This window comes from Mesoplodon densirostris, chromosome 1, assembly GCF_025265405.1.
Source record: "Mesoplodon densirostris isolate mMesDen1 chromosome 1, mMesDen1 primary haplotype, whole genome shotgun sequence".
Lineage (NCBI taxonomy): Eukaryota > Metazoa > Chordata > Mammalia > Artiodactyla > Ziphiidae > Mesoplodon > Mesoplodon densirostris.
This window is the reverse complement of record NC_082661.1, coordinates 93,944,844-93,961,232: the sequence shown is the minus strand read 5'-3', so window position 1 is coordinate 93,961,232 and position 16,389 is coordinate 93,944,844. Positions and strand designations below refer to the sequence as shown.

Genomic DNA, 16,389 nt, shown 5'->3' with positions numbered 1-16,389 from the left:
GGCAGGCAGGTCTAGGGCAAAGCCAGTGGCTGAACCAAAGACCAGTTCCCGAGATGGGTGGCCCTCCTGTGCCATCCACCCTCCTCCCAGCGCCTGAACCACAGGCTTCCCGCTCCTGGACACCTCCTGTGATTTAGAAAGAGGTCATCTCAAAGATTAAGGCCATGGACTACACGTTACCAGGGAGCCGACAACTAAAATGTACTCAGTAAGTAACAGTCTGTTAACTTGGAACTTGAAAACACGGTTTCCTGGAAGCTGATGTGAATATGGTTGCAAATGCCATTTAGCCTGGTGGAGCATACAAAAGGTAGAGCTGGAAAGAGAGTGTGCTAGGAGTTCCCTGGACACTATCACAGGGGTATGAGTCCTCTGAGCAGCTGGCATTAACTTCTGATTGGTAACACATACACCCTACTTGGAGAGAGGTTATCTTCCTCTGGATGTATCTCCCTCTGGATATATTCCCAGGTTATAATGTATACCCCCTACTTGGCCTGGTCCCCTTGGAGGGTGTGACTCCCTAGCTGTGCTTTCCTAGGTACACAGGGTCCTGTATTACACATCCTATCCTCAAAGGGGATCTAGGAATCAAAGAGTTAAGAGCCACAGCCCTCAGACTAGCCAACTCCCTCCATATTTATCAAACAAACTTGATTTCAACTTGTTATTTCAGATTCCTATCAGAAAGGGAATTCAGCCCCAGCAGAAACAATCTGGTGACTAGGTAATGCGGTTACCACTATACTATACTACAGGTATATTATAAGTACGTATAGTATCGTAAGGCTGCATCACTATAAATCAGGGGTCCATAGCCTGTTTTTGTCCAGCCCCTGAGCTAAGAATGGTTTTTACATATTTAAATGGTTTGGGGAGAGGGCATCAAAGGAACATTTCAGAACACCTGAAAATTATACCAGATTCAAACTTCACTGTCCGTAAATAAAGTTTTATTGGGAGACAGCCACATTCATTCATTTACCTCTTGTCCACTGATTGCTTTCACAACAATGGCAGAATTGAACAGCTGTAATAGAGACCGTCAGGCCCACAGAGCCTAAAATATTTGCTATCTGGCCCTTTACTAAAAAAGTTTACTGATCCCTGCTATAAATCAACAGACTGGCAGTAAGGGGGTGAGAGGGAGGGGCGGGGGGGTACTCTAAACAACTTAAATAAAGGCCAAGAAACCCATGAATTTTTCTCAAAGGAAAACCCCTGAGGCTCCTACTTGGGGCCAGTGTACACTATGTTATAAAAACTTCTAACATGCTTATCTGATTTTCAAGCCAGTGACCAATAAGCAGAAAAATGACTGTTCTAGACAGGCACTTTAACTACAATACATGATTAACAGGGATGTAAAAGGATCAGAGAGAAATCATAAAAAGAAGTCACCAGAATTTAAATGCTAAACTGAAATCCCAGGATGCACTTAAAGGTATTCATCCAAACCCTGAAATGACATGCAAATTTCGGTGCAACTCGCTTTTTCTGTGAGAGAGATTCCACAGGTTTTGGATCTCAAGTGCCCTTGACCTTAAAAAAGTTACAAGCCACCAGAAATCAGCCTACACATCTTTAAGTGCATCATTTTATTTCAACACTGAAATAACTGATGCTCATAAAAATGACCATAAGTCATTAAGAAAAACCTTAAATCATGTTAAGTGTACTTTGTGCTAAACAAATGCAAACCAGGTAGCTCAAACTCCAGCAACTTGTTAACCTTGCCAATTCTTGCTGCTTACCCTGGAGTAAGGAGTAAAAGAAAAAAAAAATGCTCTTTTATTCTTCAGTTTGGACCCTCAGCCATGAAACCTTCACTTTTAACTGCTTAGAAACTGTCTTAGCAGCTGTCATGAATTTTCAAATTAAAATCTCCTGTGCAAACATTAAATGCTCAATATTAAAAAGTATATATTATTGCCAATTGGAAGAGCTTTCAAACCAGGAGAAAACTGTGGATTAATTCCTTCAGCAAATAAGCCCAAAAGAACCTGAAGTTTTAAAAATGAACTTACTTCAACTGTCCTCAGTCACCTTATTATGTCTTAACTCTACCTGAAGAACCAAAAGCAAAAAGTTAATATCTGACTTGTTTTAGAATATTCATCAAAAGCTTGGTCCTTGAACATTTGTTAGGCGCACATAATATACCACTGCTCTAGAGTTAATAAAGAACTCAAAAATGGAAATATCCAGTCTCTTCCCCAGAGACTAGGCTTTACATTCCACTTCTGGCAATCTATTTTTGTTGCTTTCAGGTAAGGAAGACATCCTTAATAATCATTCAAGGTCTAGGCTAGATAAGGCCAGGCCACAATAACATGGCGGGAGTCAGGATCAATAATATCCTCTTAGACTAGATTTTCTCTCTGTTCCATGACAGTTAACCCTAGCTAAACTTAAAGACAAGATGCCACTTCCACTCAAAGGTAAAAAGGCCCTCCAGAGCCACTCTTCCATTTATTAGGAATGCAGGGTTAACTTATTCCATCAGAGCCCACCAACTGTGAAAACATCAAAATATATACCCCTCACAATCACAGAACAATATTTTCGTATAAGTACACCAGGCAAATGGCAAGACTTTGTTTCAATTAAGTCTCAACTTTTTGAAATATTATATACTACAAATAATAAACATATTAATTGTCCAAATTTTAATTCATAACCAAATAAAGTGCTGCCAGGTCTTGAAAAGAGACAAAATAGACTGAACACTAAAACGTTCAAGGAAACAACTTACTGTCTCAGGAACTAAAACTTTCCCAATTAAGGTTCCTACCAGGCTTCTGATACCACCTAAGAAACTAACAATTCCAAGCAAAGCCAGCCTTCATTTGAAAAATAAAAAATTCTTTTTTTAAGGTATTGTTAAACATGGCGACAGTTCTAGCTATCACAGGCTTGGACAAGGAGGGGAGGAAAAAATTTAACTGGTATAACTTCCGCTGTTTGAACAATTTTTAATGCCAATCCAAATAAAAAGCAAGATATTGGCTAAGATGTCATATTTCCCTCCAGAGGATGTCTTACTGTTATTAACCATGTGGGAAAACTGGGTTTATAATGCAAATTCTGACAGACCATTAAGAGTGTAACAGATGCCCCGCATCACTAAATGAGGAAAGAGCTTCCCCAACAGAAAGGAAGGAAGCAAAAAGAACCGTGACATTCATACGCCTCCTCCTCAACTCCTGACAAACCCTAAAGATAAAGCGTTTGGTCAGTGTCTGATGTCTCGATGTTTGCTATTCTAACCACCTCAGTACTGGAACACAAACAGGTGATAATTCTTTTTCCAGCACGTCGGTGGATAAAAACATCACGCAAATGTCTTTCAAGTAGTTTTCAGACAATCTCCAAATTGAAGACTTCCAAATTACAATAAAATGCTAGTTTAATTCCAGCTCTTTCAAATCCAGTCATGATTGATTCCAAAGGCATGCCTCCTCAATGCCCGAGGTTCTGTCAAAGTTACTACACAGACTAAAACCTACTTACGGGTAATAACCAGATGCAATAAATGATCTCTGACTGGACAGCGTTTTAGACAAAGCTACGTGTTATATTTCGGGGCCGAGTGAGGAAATCTGAATATCTCCCAATAAGAGACAAGCTTGCTAACAGTGAAAAAAAAATTAAAAACACCAAAAAGCAAAAACTCCTTACACAACTGTATAGACAGTATGACTCATTTCGATTAAAACATACATACATACATATACACAATTATCTGGAAAACAATACAACGCTGATTTCTAGGTGGTAGGAACGTGTTTTTATATTTGCTTCTCTAATTTTCAACAATGTACACATAACACCACTTCTGTAATAATACTTTAAGCCACTAAGGGCTCCTTGAAGTCAAAAATCAGTATTTATGAAGGTGAAACACATGGAGATCTGCTTGTATTCTCAACAAGTCCCCCAAATTTTGTTTCTGTTTTTAGTTAATCCTTCTCCCCAGAGTGTCTGGGCTAAGCAATTGTTCATTCCTAAAATACAACATTTCCTTAAATTCCAAAAAGGTTTCTCTCCCTGGTCTCTCCAGCACACTCATCATTTCTCACTATTTTCCCTTTATAGCTACTCTTTCAACCTCCGTAAGGAATATAAAACTAAAATACTAATTTATAGGCTGAAAACCTGTCAAGTGATGGAGGAGGAACTTGGGCGGGGGGGTGATCATTTCCTTTCTAAATGAACATATATCTACCTTTGTCAAAAGTTAAAAATCTCTGTGACAACCCACTCAACTTTTCTTCTTGGAAAGCAGCCTATGACCTTAAGATGGAATCAAGTTCAAGTTCTACTGCCTTTATCTCTGGCTGGTGTAAGAAGGAAAGGAGATGTTTAACACTTAAGTAGCTGAAAATGCCAGGTCATCAAATACACATATAAAAATACACAAACTTAAGGAAGAAAGCAAAATAACCAAACAATCCGAAAGTCATCTGACTTAAAAGCGACATTAGATGAGACTGAAACCTTTGGGACAGGACACTAAGAATTCTCAGTTCCAGGTATCTGCTAGTGTCACACACAGAACATCCTGTTAGCTCTCCAGTGTGTGTTACCCCACTCTACTTCCACACATTATTGTATCAAGAGTGTTGTCTGTGGAAGTACAGTCCAGTTACACCGAACGCTTCCTTCCTCCACCTAAAAGCGATTAAATCTTGATTAGCTGTGATTTGGTCAAATACCACTTACTAAAGTAATCTCCAACCATTGGTGGATCACTGCCTAAATCAGCTTTCAGGGAAATAATTTCTCTGGATCTTAAAACTAGTTCATTAACTTCGAAAGATATTAGACTCGGGCCACGTAGGTAACTAGAGAGCTAGCCTTTCGCAGCGGGTTTTCTAAAAAGGAAAAATAGTTCCCTAATAAAAACCTTTGGGAAAGAAGCCCCTAAGCATTCCCATTAATGGAAACTTCAGATTCTCTCGCAGTTCCCTAAAAATGTAGCCGTCTGAAGTCATTCAACTGCAGCTATCACTTTACAAAAAGAAAATTTAAATTGCCCCTCGGCTGTGGTAAACAGAGGGCGGCAGACCTTCGCCGCCGCCGAAGCGAGGTGGGCGCCTCCCTCCTCGTTACTAGAAAACCAGCCCAAGCTGCTTTTAAACGGTCTCCGGGTGACGATGCATTCCTAACGGGTTTTGAAGGCACGTTTAAATCGCCCGCTTTTTTGTTTGCACGCTGCATTCACCGGGTGCCGGGACTACGGCCGCCCCCGCGCGCCGGGGAGGGGGAACCCAGGGTGGGGAAGCCGGGGCGGGGGTGTACGACAGGGGAGGGAGCACCCGGGGCGAAAGACCCGTGGATGCGGAACCGGTGTGGGAGGGGGGAGAGTGCGGGTGGGCTGCGCAGAGAGAAAGCTGACGACCCCAGGAAGGGGGAGGGGGATCCCGGGGAGGGGAGAACTGGGCCGCCGCCCCGCACCGGAGAACGCACCGCGCGGCTCCCGCGGCCCGCCGGGGTGTGCGCAAGGCCGCGGCTTCGCGCGGCGACGCTGCTCCCTCCCTCTCTCTCTCCTCCTCCTCCTCCCAAGGCGACAGAAACAACAGCGCGGGAGGAGGGGAAAGTAACTCCCGGCACCTCCGCCGGAATTAGCCCCGGTGCAGTGATGACACCTTCTCGTGGCGCAACCAAGCCCCACTCCCTCCGCAGCGGCGTCCCCGCCGCCGCCCTCTCTATTTGAAAGTGGCCACCCCCCGCCGCCGCCGCCGCCGCTCCTCCCGCCCCGCCGCCGCCAGCTGCACCAATCCGCTCGGCCCCAGTTGCAAATCAAACGCTCCCTCGCGTGTAGAAGCCACTTGCGCCGCTGGAAACGGCCGCGCCGTCCCCTCCCCGAGTCCCTCCCGGGCGGCACCTTCGGGCTGGGGCGGGCGCGCCGGCGAGAAACGGTTGTGAGACGGGAGCGGGAGCAGCGGCGGCCGCGAGCAGCTCGGAGAGGGCTCGGCGCCCGCTCCCGCCCCCAGACAGTTCTGGAAACTGTGTATCACCTCTGTCACAGGAAGCCATCCGACGAGGAAGGCGACGCGGAACCAACAAACAAACGCCTGCGGCCGCCCGCCGGAATCAGCGCGGGGACGGCGACGGGCTTAGGGCAGTTCCCCAGGCGGGAGCGCGGTGGCCGCCCCCGCGCCTCGGGCTTTGTGCGGGGTTCCCGCGGCGCGGGCGCGGTGGGCCGGGCGTCCCCGCCCCCGAAGCCCCCCACCCCGGGCCCGGCAGCTCTGCTGGGACCGTTAGGTGACGCTCCAGCCGCGGCCGAGAAAGCAGCGCCTCAGCCGCCGCCCGCCCCCATTTCCACATGGAGCCACCTCTCCTCCAACGCCAAAGGCGGGCCACAAAAGTTGGCCCCAGGGCCACCCAGCACCTGCCCACGTGCCGCGGAGGCTCGCTCCCAGGTATCCCCCCTTCCCCCCGCCGCCCTCGGCCGCCAGGTCACCTATTACCGGTGGGAGGGGAGAGAGGCTGCTATTTAAACGCCCGCGGAAGTTGAGGCACCCCCACTGGCGGGTGCCGTGCACCTGCCTCCCGCCGCCGCGCTCCACCACTTTGAGCAGCAGCCGCGTCCTCGGCCCCGCCTCCAGCCCGCAGGCGGGCGGGGGGAGCGGGAAGGAGGTGGAAGGGATCGAATTTCTCCAGCAAATGGGACCGTTCCGACAGGATTCGGTTCCCCGGTCAACATTCCACATTCCATCCCTCTCCCGCATTTGCAAGCCAGCTCCAACAACGCGGAAAGCCTGCTAGCTATCGAACAACAGCCCCCAACTCACAAATACACACTCGCAGGCACAAGACACGTGCACTGTAGAAGGGCTTTGCAACTTGCAGTCCCGGGGTGCACACTGCACGTTCATTTCAGGCAGCGAAGACCTAGCGATACCACCTCCACAATTTGCAGATGGTGCCAAAGGTTGCAAGTTGCAATCCGTTTTAAGTTCATGGTTAATCGGTAGTTTGCTCTACCAGTGCAACTCCTTCCTAATTTCACTGATAAAGGGTTTTACACTTCACAGGCAGTCTCGCTATAAGTAAAAGGTCTGATCATTGGAAACCCAATTTGGAAGAATCTAATTGCTAAACTGTCCCTCCACTCCCCCACCCCTCCCTCACTGCCCTTGAATTGATGCAATATTTTGGACATGTGGTGACGCGGTGACAAGAGCTAAGGCTGCGGCCACCCTACATAGATGTACCTATACACACACACACCTATGTTTGGACAAATACAGTCGTCGTCCCTTCCCCCCGCACTACCACCATCACCACCACGGTCACACACACTCTGGATTCATATATGTACACGGACCTGTGTTCTGCCATTGCCATCTGTCTACCAAGTTGCTACTATGCTTTCCACTTTCATGCAAACTAATGCACTTCGGCTTTTTAAAAAATTCTAATAAACTAAAGCCAACTAAACTGGGCTTCTGCTCCTGAACGCGTTTTAATTGATGATTGGCCTGAAAACCGCATGTTCTTCACAAACCCAAAAGAAGAAAAAGCTCTAAGTCTTCAGTTCCCCAAAATTGAAAAATAATCAAAATAAAACTTACTGATCCAACATAGATCAATTCTCAGGATCCAAAAATCATCCTCTCCTCTTCCTCCTCCTCCTCTGGCCCCCGCCCCGGCAATGCCCAAGTTACTGGTGGGATAGTAACGCTGCACTCGGCGGCTGCGTGCCCTCCCTCCTCGCTACATATCGAGAACCCAATCTTTTGGCGCCATATTAATGACGTACTATATTATTTCCACTAGGCAGCGACCTTCGGCATTAAATTACTCCCGAGAACTCCCGAGCAAAGCAACAAAACCATCAAATATGGCTGAGCCTCTCTGCTCGTCCTGCCGCTGCCGCCGCCGCCGCCGCCGCCGCCGCCGCCGCCGCCGGATCGGGACGCGCACACAGACCCACACGCGGACACGCGCGGACTCTCGCCCGGCGCGCCCTCTCCGCGCGCCCCCCGCGGCCCGCGCGCGTACCTGCTGCGGAGGGCTTCGGCCGCGGCGCTGGGCTCCTCGCCGCTCGCTCCGCGCCGCATGAGTTCGGGCCGCGGCGGGCGGGCGGACTGACTGGCGGGCGGGGAGCCGGGCGGGCCCCTGCTCTCGCCCGCGCGCACACACCCGGCGCTCGCGCAGGGAGGCACTCTCGGACGGGCGTTTGGCTGGTTATGGAGGAAGGACTGTGTGAATCAAACTCATTTCTGGGTCACTGCTGCCACAGGGGGGAGCACTTTAATCCCTTGCCAAAACGAGAGGGTGGGGACAGGAGGGCGGGGGGAGCGCGCGGAGAGCCCGAGGCGAGGGGGGCTCGGTCCCTTGTTAACTCTTCGCGGCCCTCGCCGCAGCCGGCTCGGCCTGTGTCCGCAGGGGCTTGCCAAGAGCAGCACTCTACAGCTTTTAAAATCTCTCCCTTCATCTCTCTTGTGAGCCTAGAAATTCTTGAGGTGTCTACAAGCAGGGGGGTGGGCTTTTAAATTATCCCTTTCACACTGTCCCAGTTCCAACTCTTGTCTGACATCACTGCACTAGAAATGGATTCTTTCAACTTAGTTTAAAATTATGTAGATTAAAATGTGGCTATTAAGGAGTGTAGTTTGGGTGAGAGGTTTTATTTTTAGGCTGAATGGCATAGTTCTTTCGTAGTAACAGTTTTGGGGAGTTGCGAATTAGAATGACATTTTTAAATACAGAAAATCAAGTTTTGGAGCTGGAACCCATCTTTACCTAAGTTTGTATCGAAATGATAGTTGTAAATGAGCACTAATTCATTAGAAGACAGTAATTATTTATAAATTGACACCACCTTTATGTTACACAGTGTTACAGAACTGGACATCGACTTGCAAATATGACAATTGGGCTTAATTCTAAAACTGGAGCTGCAGACTAATATAAAATTAGTTACCAGAGATTAATTTAGGGGTGTAACTTACTTTTTCATTGGAGTTTAACATACGTCTTTTGTGGGCCCCCAAAAGAAATAAGAGTATATATGACATTCAGCTTCAGAAGGGAAAAGACCTGGGTACAGATTAAAAATCCCATTCAGTAAACAGGAACAGAGATCACTAATTACAAAATTCAATATCAAACCCCAAGGCATATTTATCCACTGGGAGAACTGTTCTGAATATATCAGGTTTGATTTCACACAACACACCAACCCATCCACCCACATCAAGAACATAATAAGCTGATAAACATGGCAAAACAAAACTAATTGAGCCTTCCAATTATTTTTCAGAAAGCAAAGTAAACCAAAGGAAATCTTAAGTATATGTCCTCTTTCTCCCTTGCCTGCTTCACTAATGAAGAGTACAAAGACACCTTATCAGTCCTGTTTATGTGCTCACTTAATCCCGTTCAAAGTGTAAAGCACTATGCTATCATTATTACTGTTATTAATATTGCACTGCAGTTACTGTTATTTTCATTGGTTCACCTTTCACATACTCTACTGCAAAAGTAAAAGGACACAGGCTTCGCGGCCATACAGACCCTGCGTTGAATCTGACTCTACAGGTTATCAGCTGTGTGACTGTGGGATAAATTACAAAACTGCTCTGATCCTCAATTTCTTCATGAGTAATAAAATGAGGTTAACAGACCCTATACCTAAAGGGGTGTTAAGGGGAATGAGATAACTCCATAAAAGTGCCCAGCAGAGGCCCTGGCAGTAGGAAGGCCACCCCTCCCTTCTCTTTCTTGGCCTTCTCTCCTTGAAAATTGCAACTTTTCTACATTCCAGCCAACCTTACTTCACTCATTCCCCCGCAAAAAAATAATAAATTAAAATTAAAAATAAATTAAATCACATTTGCCACTTAGCTTTTAACTTGTTTTTTTCTGACTATCCCCACTCCCAAAACATCAGGCAACAAAATGAAAGTGTATTGAATAAATGGATGAGAAAAATAAAGAGGTAAAATGGCACACAAACTCCCAACACTGATAACGTTGATCAAGACGGATGGTCCCAGGAACATCCTCTCAGTTACGCCACACTGTTTCAGAATACTGATCTGCTGAGGTAGTGCCATGTGCCATAAATAGCCCTGGACTAAAAGTCTGGAGACTCCCATCAACTCACACTATAACTCTGGAAAATTTCTTTGGATCTTAGTTTCCCCACTGAGATGATAGACAAGATGATATCCAACATCCCTTTTCTCAGTAATTTCTGATTGTTCTTACCAAACTTAGAAGGTAATGATTATTTGTAGAAATGGAGGACAACTTGAATCAATAAACAAGGTGTAAAAACATTTCGTCATTAATGATCAGCCATTGACATTTTTTAAATAGGTGTCTTTTGCCTGACCACAAAGGAAACTTTTATACATCCTATTTCTAAAATGGGACCAGCAATGACATGGTTTGCCTTGTGGCAGCACATTTAATACAGTCTAGAATAAGAAGTACTAAGCTGGCAATTAGGAAAATGAGTTTCTGGTTCTACTCTGTCACTTATTGTCTTAACTTACCAAATCATTCATGATCACCATTTCCTGGTCTCTAGAATGGTCCTGTTAATTCACACCTTATTATCAGAGATAAAAGGACATTCAAGAAAATAGGTACAGAGTAGTCAGTGTAGTTGAAATATCAAGATTCTAGTCTTTCCTGATCTGATCAGTGTGCATGGTGATAATTAAAATTTTATATATCCCTTTCATTTTGCTGTAGGCATACAGTTTAATTATTTTCTTCCATAATTATAGATTTTTATAGAAAAAAATTGTATATATTCATATTCCTGATTTTGAAACCATACATGATTAAACCTATAAATGTTTACTTAGTTATTTCATTTGTTTCTACTCTGTACGTAAAGAATTATAAGGCCTATACACAAAATTCAGAATTGTTCATCTTTGAAATGAAGTAGATACATATGCCAAAGTCCTATATATCTCATTCCTTTAAAGAAATGAGCAAGAAATTCTTCCTGGCAAATACCATTGCCAACTGGTATATGTTACGACAAATAACATATACACAATTTTTATTGCACAAGTGCTCTCATGGATAAAACGGGTTGTGTTCTAAAAGTTTATATGTACTTTAACTGTTTGGAGCTTTGAATTTATGCCCAAAATAAACCTTGTTATTAAGAGAGCTTAAGTTGTCAAGCAGTTTTTTATTTTAATAATTTTTATAAATAAATTACAGAAAAGAATAACTATTTTGAGTGATATTATTGGCTGGGAGAGGATCTAATTCAAAGAGGGATAAGTAGGTAGAACTCTGTACAGGAAGAGTAAAGTTGGGAATGATCCTCAGCACATGCCTGACCCCATGAGAAGAGGAGGTGACGGGTAAGAGATTAGGAATAGAGCTACCTGACTGACCAGTCGATGAGGTCACCAGTCATCAACAGCCTGGCAGGCAGGTGGTTACAACCTTCCAATATATAGAATGATCGGAAGGCCAATGACCAAGATACTTTCTTGCTGGTGTCAGGACTGACTAAATTATTTCTCTTCTTGAGGTTCTTTCTTCCTTTTCTTTGTTTTCTTTGGCTTGTCTTTGATTTGATTATTTTAATTTTGTTGATTTTCATACTTCTGGCACAATTTAAGATTTTTTTTTTTTTTTTTTTTTTTTTTTTTTGCAGTACGCGGGGCTCTCCCGCCGCGGAGCACAGGCTCCGGACGCGCAGGCTCAGTGGCCACGGCCCACGGGCCCAGCCGCTCTGCGGCATGTGGGATCCTCCCGGACCGGGGCACGAACCGGCGTCCCCTGAATCGGCAGGCGGACTCCCAACCACTGCGCCACCAGGGAAGCCCCTAAGATGTTAAAGAGAAGTAAGTCTGACAGGGACAGAAGAGGAAATAAGTTAATTCAGCCAGATGGAAATGCCCAAGACTGTGGAGGTTCAAAACAGGAGAAGCTTTTCTCAGTCATAAAGGGAAAACAAGATGATGGAGAGAATTTTTGAAATTTAGAAAGACGAAGAAAGGTGATAAAACTCACCCATCGGGATAACTATTATAAACATTGCCATATCTTTTCAGGTTTTTTCCTAGGCATTTTTAATAAAATTGGAATGATGGTACATATTTCATTTAACAATCCTCCTTTTCACTTCTTTCATCTTTATCGTTTCAGTATTTTACTTTTTAAAGTAACTTTTTTCCAGGTCTTTGACAGCCTGCATATCATAACTTCATTTACAGGCCACTTCAACCACGTATTCTCATAGTTACTCCCTCAAACTTGTCAACTATTGGGAAGTTTTGCCAAATTTAATATCAAATTCAAATATCTCTATTTTAGCCATACCTCTAAGACTTCCAAAGCTTGTTTCCCACCCACCTTTCTTCTTATCTGAAAAGTCGCTCCAATCTACCCCTCCAGTCTTCTCTAACTAGACGCAGAGCGGTGGTAACTCAAAATGTGATCTCCAACCAGCAGCAGCAACTGGTCCTGAGAACCTGTCAGAGATCCATTATTTCCGTCCCCGCCCCAGACCTACTGAATTGGAAAGGGGGATCCAGCAATGTGTGTTTTAACGAGCCTTCCAGGTAATTCGGATTCACACTCAAGTTTGAGAACCACCTGAGTAGATCTTGCTTCCATCCACCACATTCGAAGCACGGGAGACAAGGTTGCAAGAGGCAAATAGGTCTATTCTCTGCCCGTAGGGTAGTTAAAAACATAAACAGGTGATGACAATTAACTACAGGGTGCGGGGGAAGCATACACCTGAAAGATTACAAGTGTTAGCCAGATTGGGGTTGGGGTGAGGATGGGGGTCTAGCGGGGTGTTGTTGTTTGGGTTTTTGTTTTTAAACAAAACCTCTGGCTTCTGTGTGAGGAAGGGATGGTGAAGGTGAGACACGAGGCGGGAGGCTTTCTGCAGTTACCAGGTGAGAGACGGAGGCGTGGAGGACAGCCACTCATCACGCACGGAAGGGAGACAAGTAGGCAAAGCAGCCTGTGATGGAGGCACGCTTAACGCTGTCCCAGTCCTCCGGAGGTCTCTAGCGGCCCCGTTCAGCGCCGGCTCCGGGCAGGGCTGTGAGAGCTTCCCGCAGCCATCTAGGTGCCCAAGGGAAGTCTCTGGGGCTTACGGGGTCCCTGTGGCGTCCCGGGAGGGAGCAACGTCTAGGCAACCAAAGGAAGGTCCTGTTGGGCAGTGAACGGGTTGAGCTGTCCAAGCCCTGTCCCTGCACGCAAAGCCGGGGCGGACAAAGAGCCGGCCACAGTCAGGAGAACTCGGGCCCCTCACAGGGTCCTTCTCGGCCCCCCTTCTCGGAAAAGTCTGGGTCAGATCCCAGGCCCCTCCTCCCTCGAGTCGTGGGGTGCCCCTCCACAGTCTTTTTATCCCTCACCGGAAAGCTCCATTTTCCTCTTTTCTTCCACAAAACACCTTAATGGTCCATTATAACCTGAGCCCAAATCATTAGCAAATGAAAAACTCGCTCCCACTTTCTCTAAGGCTGCAGGGTGCAGAGGGGGAGGGGGAGAGAAAGCGGGGAGGGAGGCACCCCCCACACACTGGTTTAGTTCCAGTTTTAAGGAAGCAAAGAAAAGGAGTTAAAGCCAACACTTAAGTTTCTTTGTTAAAATTGTTTGATCATTCACTTTTTTCTTTTTCCTGCCACGAGGCACATTTAGTTGTGAACACGACTTGTGTGTGATGGATTGGATGTCAGAGGTGAAGAAGTTGGATTAAAAGATGACTCCCAGGCCTCTGGCTTAGAGAACTGAGTGGATTCTTCATTTGAAATTCCACCAGACATTCACTAAGCGCTGAGAGGCTTGCGCGGTGAAAACGACAAACCCCTGGCTCCCGGAGCAAAGGAAAGGAAGGAAATTGCTGAGGAAAGGAAATGCGAGAGTGGAAATATGAGTTCAGCTTCAGGAGACAACTGAAGATGCCCGCGAGGCAGATGGGGTTGAGAGTCTGCTGCTCTAGAGGAAGGCTGGGTTGCAAACATTGGTTAAGGACTCATCAGCATAGATAGGTTAACTGAGGCCATGGGAGTGGATGAGATCAACTGGAAGTGCCTATAAAGTAAGAAGGAAACAGAGTCTAGGCTCCAAACTAAGGAGTCATATTTAAAGGATGGCCAGAGGGAGCTGCAAAGGTTCAGTGGTTTCATTAACGACAGTCCAGTTTACTTGTCCTCATGCCTAAATCAGGACTTCAAAGCACCATAGGAAAAAAATCACAGATCTGTGCTGGTTGTTTCCACGAAGAGTTCATTATCCTCCACATCCACCATGTCCTGAAATCACTCACCATTTCCCCAGACAGTTCAATCTCCCATTCTTATTGGGATCTTGCTCAGAACTTTCTCCCTGTCCTCAGTCTGCCATCCTGCCACTTACCTAGGCATTTTCAGCAGAGCTCCTAACGTTCTACATCACAGATGTAACAGAAGCCACCAGAGAGGAATGCCTCTGACCTTCTACCACCAAACTTGCCAAAGGTCTTCCCTCCAGGCTCACCCTCCCCCTTTTCTATCATAATGGGAGGCATGTGACCTTCCCTTCACCTGGGTTCAGCCTCCTGAGATTGGCTTCACCTTTTTCTGGTCTCTGACTCAAGATTAGCCCTTCTCTCTCAGGTACCTTCTACTTCTCTGATTACTGACTCTTTCCTAAACATATTTAATATACTTCTGCCTCCCTCTAAAATGAAACAGCCTCAAATCTCCCTTCCCCTGCCTTCCCCTTTATAGTCACACTTTTTGAAAGAATGGTCTGTACTCACTCAAGCCTACTGAAGTCTGACTTATGCCCACCAATCACCCCAGAGAAACTGCCCTTGCCAAGATCACCATTGACATTCTTACTGCTAAAATCAGGGGCAATTTCTCATCCTTGTTTTACTTGACCTTTCACTCACATTTAACACTGTTGTCTGTTCATGCCCTGTTTCTTGAAATACTTTCACCTGGTGAAAGTCTTCTTTCACATAACATCAACACTCTTCTGGTTTCTCTCCTATCTCTCTGGCCTCTTCTAATTCTCTTGCAAGCTCCTCTTTCTCTTTTGTTACAGCAATGCCTCAGACAAATTGTTTTTGAGTAAATGAGAAGCTTTTTAGAAAATTCAACTGCAGGAGTAATTTTGGGTGAGACATTTTATAAGAAAAAAGGAATGGTTCACCAGCCACGTTTAGAAATGGATACAAAAAAAAAGAACATCTGGTTAAAGATTATTAGGCTAGTCAATCAGCTGGATGGGTAACCCTAGCTTCCCAGAAGGAGTTCTCAGTCTTATTAAAGTCTGTCAGAAAACTGTTCACGCACTTTATCAGGAATGCTAATTGCTTCCCAGAAGGAGTTGTAAATTACATCACACAAAAAATTTCTGTCCCAGACGAGCTTTGAGTCAATTTGCTTTCTCACTTTCAGTCTCTTAAATGTTGGTTTTCCTTAGGGTTCTGTCCTAAGCCCTATTCTCTTCTCATTCTACATGTATCTCTTGGTGTTCTCATCTACCCTCATGACTGCCCCCCAAAACATACATCCATACTTGTATCTCCAATAACTTTCTGAACACCCCATTGGATATCCCAAAGGCAGTCCAAACTCGGTGTAGCCAAAGTGAACTCATTTTCCCTCCCACTTTGTGCTTCCTCATGTGTTCCATATCTCAATTAGTGGTACCACCGTCCACAATTTGCAAACCCAGGAGTCAAAACATCATCCTTGACTCTTGCTTTTCCTTTGACATCTCCTCCACCATCATCACCACCACCACCAATCCAATCTATCGCCAGGTCACATCTACATCAGGCTTCATCTCTCCATCCCTACAGCCACTACCATCTTCTCAGTGACTTAAACCACCATCTAACTTATCTCCCTGCCTCCAATCCTATCCCCCTCTAATTCATTCCCTACTCAATAGTCAGTGTGATCTTTTAAAGCAAAAATATGATCTTAGTATTCCCATTTAACACCATTAATTGCCATTTTTTCTGTGTTTACTCTTAAGGATAGAATGTGTGATCAACATAGCTACTTACTTTTGCTAGTTCCCCTTCCCAACCCTCCCCCTGCTCCATGGCTTTTCACATTTCTTCAGCGGTATCTATTCAGAACCCTTGAAAATGCATAACCCTAAACTTGGATCATTCTTCCCTATCTATACCCCTTGTTTTGGTTCTAATGCACTCAAGTTCTACCAGTTAGGCTTATCCTACCTCCCTAACCCCACCTTTTTTTTTTTTTTTTTTTTTTTTTGCGGTATGCGGGCCTCTCACTGTTGTGGCCTCCCCCGTTGCGGAGCACAGGCTCCGGACGCGCAGGCTCAGCGGCCATGGCTCACGGGCCCAGCCGCTCCGTGGCATATGGGATCCTCCCAGACCGGGGCACGAACCCGTATCCCCTGCAT

The 16,389-nt window shown here is 45.6% G+C and overlaps 1 protein-coding gene across 6 annotated transcripts in view; it reads right to left on the bottom strand.

The window, feature by feature from the left end:
- Positions 1-8,142, bottom strand: part of JADE1 (jade family PHD finger 1) — a 55,878-nt gene extending 47,736 nt beyond the window's left edge. Inside the window, exon 1 of one of the 6 annotated variants that reach the window (XM_060105916.1) lies at positions 8,014-8,142. The gene's annotated coding sequence lies outside the window, so the exon portion shown is untranslated. Of the gene's footprint in view, positions 1-5,472; positions 5,551-6,469; positions 6,580-7,583; positions 7,710-7,771; positions 7,935-8,013 lie in introns of those variants that run through there. The other 5 variants (XM_060105932.1, XM_060105925.1, XM_060105937.1 and 2 more) reach the window with 5 other exon arrangements.
- Positions 8,143-16,389: the final 8,247 nt, after the last annotated feature.